The sequence below is a fragment of the Lagenorhynchus albirostris genome, chromosome 20 (genome assembly GCF_949774975.1).
Source record: "Lagenorhynchus albirostris chromosome 20, mLagAlb1.1, whole genome shotgun sequence".
In the NCBI taxonomy this organism is placed as follows: domain Eukaryota; kingdom Metazoa; phylum Chordata; class Mammalia; order Artiodactyla; family Delphinidae; genus Lagenorhynchus; species Lagenorhynchus albirostris.
This window is the reverse complement of record NC_083114.1, coordinates 44,472,064-44,478,361: the sequence shown is the minus strand read 5'-3', so window position 1 is coordinate 44,478,361 and position 6,298 is coordinate 44,472,064. Positions and strand designations below refer to the sequence as shown.

Sequence of the window (6,298 nt, the reverse complement as noted above, 5' to 3'; positions counted from 1 at the left end):
AAGGAGAAAGAGGGAGGAAAAGCAGCAAGGAAGAAGCAGCAGCAGGATCGGGGCCCTTGTTAAAAAATTGTTAAGAATTTCAAGATGGTGACAGCAGAGCATTGAACCTGGTGAGGGCCCTTCTGAGCACCGAGCATGGTGCCACTCAACAGGACACGGTCCATGACACTGGCCCCAACCCAGTGGAGACCCTTGGGAAGATGAGGCACGGAATCCAGGTCCTCCTTTCACCCCAGGCTGAGCCTCACCTCGCAGGCAGGGCCACAGGACACAGGGTAAAGGTGGTGGGTTAAAATTTTCTATTTTGATGAAAATGTTGCAAACTGTACAATGTTGCAAAACCAACATAATTTATGTAGCTGATTTCATGGACTTTTGATTACACTTCTGACAGTTGCAGTGTTCTTCTTTCCCTTGGGAGATTTGGGGCAGATGGGGCCCGGGAATCTCTCCTCCTCACAATAGGGTTAACCTCTGAGCAGGTGTGACATGTTCCCGGGCAGGCACAGTTGGTTGGAGCCAAGAATGTTTAACCCCCTATATTATGTCAAATATCATTTATATCAAACCACCCCTCCTTAATCTTAGGCTAATTACCTTATGATTAACACTAGTCCTCTGACCTTGGTAAACCATTTATTCTCCCCGAACTTCAGATTTCCTCATCTGTAAAAAGGAGATAATTATACTTCACAGGGGTGCCGTGAGGATTAAACATATGAAAAGCCTTTTTAGAGTATTAAGGTCTAAACAAATGCCAGGTAGTGTTACTACAGATCTGCTCAGTGGTTGCCCCACCCGTGCAGACAGGGGATTCGGGACAGCCACGGCTTGACAGAAGCCTCTCTTTGTGCCACTGACTCTGAGGCTCTGGTGTATTCTTAGCAATCAACTTCTGATCTTCAGTTTCTCAAGCAGCTTCCTTTCCTGGGGAGATCCCCTTGGCTTGTCAGGTATGCCTCAGATCACAGATCAATAATCCTGGTTTATATAAGAGACTCTCGTGAGTTGGGCTGCCTTCATAATTTTAATTGTCCCTAAATGAACCGAGAAGAATCCAGATCCTGGACCTGAGGGTCTGAAGGAGACAAGTAATCATTCTCTCTAATTTCTTAGTGCACTTGGGTAATACTCTTATTAATTAGTTTTTTAAATTAATCGGTAGTTGCGGCATTCAGGGCTCTCTAGTTGTGGCGCGCGGGCTGTAGAGCAGGCAGGCTTAGTTGCCCTGCGGCATGTGTGATCTTAGTTCCCCGACCAGGGATCGAACCTGAGTCCCCTGCATTGGAAGGTGGAGTCTTAACCACTGGACCACCAGCGAACTCCTAGTAATATGCTTATTAAAAGGTGCTAAAGGCAGATACTTTTATTAGAGTGAGCAATGGTCCCCAAGCTTCTATTTGTGATGCAGTGTTGCCCATGCCGTGGGGTGGAGTCTACCAAGATCCTTAGGCCTTTGCAGTGGCCGTTCCTTCTGCCTTGAAGGCCCTGCCTCCACACATCCCATGAAAAATGTCACCTCCTCCAGGAGATCTTCTCTGCCCACCCCACCTCAGAGGGCCCTTTCCCCTACTCCGTGTCACCTCTCTATCCTCCCTACCCTGCTCGATTCTTCCTGGCATATGCCCACCTGACTCATGTTTTATAGGTTTACTGTTGGAATCGCCCCATTTAAGTGTGAGCTCCGAGAGAGCTGTGACTCTGCTCTGTCCACTGCGGTGTTTCCAGGCCTGGGGCTCAGAGCTTTTGACCAGCAATGGGATCCAGATAGAACTTATATTATTCTCGTTTTCATTGTATTTATTTTTTAAAAATACTTTTGTTCAGGACAAATACTTATTTTACATTTATCACAGTGATATAGTTTCCTTTAAAAATAAATTTAAGAATGTAAGTAATTTTAAAAGATCAAGTAAATAATGGTGGTGCCCAGATGTCACATAAAGGGTGCTCTGTGGATGCCTTTTGGGAACTCTGCTTGGTCTGTAAACCCATTCTGGCAACTGCTTACTCCTAACTGTGTGTGCGTGTGCAAACACACACACACACACAGAGAAACACACTCATATTACAGAGATATCAAGCCTTAGGGTTGATGGTCGCCTCCTACAAGTAGACCAAGGAGCAGGGAAGGTCCTTGGCCAGACTGGGGAGTGCTGGTGAGTACACACTTCCCAGGGCTCCTGAGGCCCCTCTACCTTTCTGCCTGGGCGTCCATGAGACACTCTGTGTCCTCCTACCTTCTGTTTTCTCCCTTAAGCCAGCTTGAGCTGCTGCTAATTGCAACCACAGTCCTGTACACTACGGTCTTCTGAAGTTAAATACAAACTGTGTGCCAATGCATGTCTGTTGTCGGGGGTGGGGGCATGGCAGGAAAAACCTATTTAGTCATTTAGTCCTCATGCATCGTGCACGACCGTGGGCCAGGTGCTGGCTACTCGTCTAAGTGCTGAGAATACAAAGTTCCCCCAAGGAATTCATCATTTCCTGAGCTCCACTGAGTGTCAGCCTTAATCACCCAATAAATGCTGAGCAATGGGAAGCAAGGCTGAGCAGGGCATGGGGGGCTCACTGGCGGCACAGGACATGAGGCCTTTCTCCAGTCCTGCTCCTCCCCGTGGAAGTGTTTAAAGTGTGGCTCCTTCTAAGGATTTTTTTTTTTTTTTTGCTGCGCCGTGGGCTTAGTTCCCCAACTAGGGATTGAACCTGGGACCTCAGCAGTGAAAGCACGGAGTCCTAACCACTGGACCACCAGGGAATTCCTGGATATTTTAAGTTTTAATGGAGAAAGGAAGGTGGGGGATGAATGAATGAATGCAATTTGGGGCTTACCTCAGGGTGAAGATGCCAAGTTTGAGCCCTTGGTCAAGGTTACTGGCTACTGTGTCTCAGGGCCCCCACTGGAGCATGGAATCTGACTGTGGCTGTTTGTCCTGTAACCTGGTCATGTAGTACAGTCCACTGACTACAGTCAAGAGACCATCGATATCCAATCTTGCACCTAGAAATTCACTGGAGTAAAGTGAGGTGGCTGTGACACACCATTTTGGTGTTTTTACTTGCAAAATTCATCACCAGCACTCCTCCCACCTCTCAACCCAGGCTCCCAAATCAACCTGCGCACCAAATTAAGAAGCATATAAAAATGTGCAACGCATCGATGCAGCCCGGCACTGAAAACAGCAGCTGCAGCCACAAACCAAAAAAAGGCCTTTGTGAACAGAGTGAAAGAAGCGGTTTGTCCTGAGTTCATCTTTTAAGCCACAGATAGAACCCCCTACTATTACTAAAGTAACGTCTTTAATCAAAGATAGGAATCAATTAGAGGAAAGTAGGATGTCTTAGTACATTAGATTTTCCTTTTCCTACTAAGTTTCCAAGGCCCTAATTTCCTAGTCAGAGCCAAGAGAGTATGAACTCACATGAAGGCAGGTAGTGGACCCACTGCATAGATTTGACAGCATTAGCAGAGGGCAGGTTCAAGATGAAGCATACAAAATCGGGCGATGAATCACTTCTGAGGTGTAAGAACCCATGGTCTCCAGGTGACAGTGTTACACCCTGACCCTGGGCACCACCTTCAGGAACACGGCTTCTCTCTAATAGCTCTGGTGCACCTGTCTCAAATTAAACTGTCCCTCATGTTTCAAACAACGTTGAATTTATCTCTTCAGCCAAATTAACACCACTTAAGAAGATCAGTTTCAGAAACACTTCTCTACTAGACTCGAATCTAAACCACACAACTTCCTGAGCAGTTTCACATGTGGAGCTACCTTCCCAGCCAACACAAGCACTTTTCTTGCTTTAAGAGTATTGAGTCAGACAGACGTAGAGAACAAACGTATGGACACCTAGGGGGGAAAGTGGCGGGGTGGGGTGGGGGGTAGTGGCATGAATTGGGAGATTGGGATTGACATATATACACTAATATGTGTAAAACAGATAATAAGAACCTGCTGTATAAAAAAGTAAATAAAATAAAATTCAAAAAAAAGAGTATCGAGTCAGACTGGAGTCAGACTTATAGTCCAGGCAGTCTGTATTTTTTTGAGTGGCACTGAGGTCTACTTTAATCTACCCTGACCATATTTAATTGTCCTCTGCCCACCATTAGTGATTCCAAGGCTGAAAAATTATGCAAAGTCCCTTACAGAGTTCAAGTTAGCTTGACAGATAAGGAGTCAGAGAGCTTGGCAGGTGGCAGAGAGGTATAGGCAGCGGGAGAGGGGGAGGAAAAGGCTCAACTTTTATACCTAAGCCCAAAGCACAAGGCAGGTACTAGGATGATGGAATAAAAATTGTTCCTGTTGCTTTGAAATGCTTCAGCGACGCCAAAGGAAGGTTTTCTTGTTCTGTTTTTGAAAGCTACAAATCATTATTCATCAAATGAAGCCAATGATCAGGTGTACCAAACTAAGTGTCCCCAAACTATAATTTTTCTCTTGTGAGGAAAGCTGCCTTTACTGGAGTGCACAGACCAAAAGATAGAAAAGCCTTTTTGTGACTAGTTGAACCTTCTTATAGAAGTCCCACCAATTTTTTCATCTCCTGGCACACGGGATATGCTAATTCTTTGGCTTTTGCTGACCCACCTTGTAAAACCTTCTCTAAGTGGTCCTTGTTCATCTTCAGTTTTTCAATTTCACTCTTAATTGAAGCAAATTTCTCAATCACAGTATCTGCCACCATCAGCTTGTAGCGAGTGGTGTTGATGCGAGCACTGAGGCAGACCACCTCCTCTACTGGGAGTCCCGTCACTGCTGCATGGATGGAGACCTTGTTGGAGATGCCCCCTCAGCTGGCTGGGCGTAGGTGACCTCTGAGGTGAAGTCTATCACAGCCTTGCGGACTTCTGCAAGGAAGGTCTTTAGTGGATCATTTAATAAAGCTGTTCTTCATTTCAAAAGACAAATGAAATACATTCCAGTGACTCAGTGTTTTCATTTTATTTTTAAAATTTATTTATTTTTGGCTGCACTGGGTCTTCGTTGCTGCGTGTAGTCTTTCTCTAGTTGCAGTGAGCGGGGGCTACTATTCATTGCAGTGCACAGACTTCTCATTGCAGTGGCTTCTCTTGTTGTGGAGCATGGGCTCTAGGCACATGGGCTTCAGTAGTTGTGGCACGTGGGCTCAGTAGTTGTGGCTCGTGGGCCCTAGAGCGCAGGCTCAGTAGTTGTGGCGCACAGGCTTAGTTGCTCCGCAACATGTGGGATCTTCCCGGACCATGGCTTGAACCCGTGTCCCCTGCATTGGCAGGTGGATTCCTAACCACTGTGCCACCAGGAAAGCCCCAGTGTTTTCATTTTAAATAAATTCATTACAATGGAAAAGATGGGAGCTCCTTTACTCCTACCTTTTAAAACAGGTGAAACCAAGCAAGGTAGGTGTTAGTGCAGGGGCAGAGGGGTGGTGGTGGCTCTGTGGGGTGCTGAATCCAGGGCAGGAGGGTGTCTGGGTGAGGAGGGTGACTAGGTGAGGTAATGATGGAAACAGTGGCTTGGAGAGGGTGTCAAAGAGCCCAAGAGGTGAGAGGGCATCCATGTGTGGTGACAAAAGAATGGTTACATATGACTGGATTATCCCAATATGTTGAGGATTGTGGGCATTTGGGATTGTTGGAAAAGAGAACAAGTACAGAGAGAAAGAATAAAAACTAGAATAAATCCTGTGGTGTTGGATTGGAATCAAAGGTACTGGTTTGAACTGGTTTTCTATATATATATATATATATATATATATATATTTTTTTTTTTTTCTTGCGGTACGCGGGCCTCTCACTGTTGGGCCTCTCACTGTCGTGGCCTCGCCCGTTGTGGAGCACAGGCTCCGGACGCGTAGGCTCAGCGGCCATGGCTCATGGGCCCAGCCGCTCCACGGCATGTGGGATCTTCCCGGACCGGGGCACGAACCCGTGTCCCCTGCATCGGCAGGCGGACTCTCAACTACTGCGCCACCAGGGAAGCCCTCAATATATATTTAAGTACAGAAATATAGATGTAAGTATGTATACATATACATATATCCCTGAGCTCCATCCACTGAGGGGGCCTGGGAATAGGCACCACAATAGCAATGAGCACCCTTGGCTTGGTTTCTAAATACCTTGCTCTATTAAAAGAAACTAGAACTCCTTGGGGGAAATAGCTGGTTCAGACTGGGGCAGAGAAAGTACAAGGTGAGCCTGGAACAACTTGTGCTTGAAGTGCTGGAATGGTATTTCATTTGTCCTTTGAAATGAAGAACAGATATATTAAATGATCCACTAAAGACCTTCCCTCAGCATCTCTAAAGCATT

At 46.2% G+C, this 6,298-nt stretch overlaps 1 long non-coding RNA gene across 1 annotated transcript; it reads right to left on the bottom strand.

Annotated features, from left to right (window-relative positions):
• Positions 1-621: 621 nt before the first annotated feature.
• On the bottom strand, positions 622-4,901 carry LOC132511450 (uncharacterized). The gene is made up of 4 exons (XR_009537618.1): positions 4,596-4,901; positions 2,833-3,012; positions 799-981; positions 622-666 (listed from the first exon to the last, which is right to left on the bottom strand). It is a non-coding gene; the product is annotated as an uncharacterized LOC132511450 (long non-coding RNA).
• Between the last annotated feature and the right edge of the window lie 1,397 nt (positions 4,902-6,298).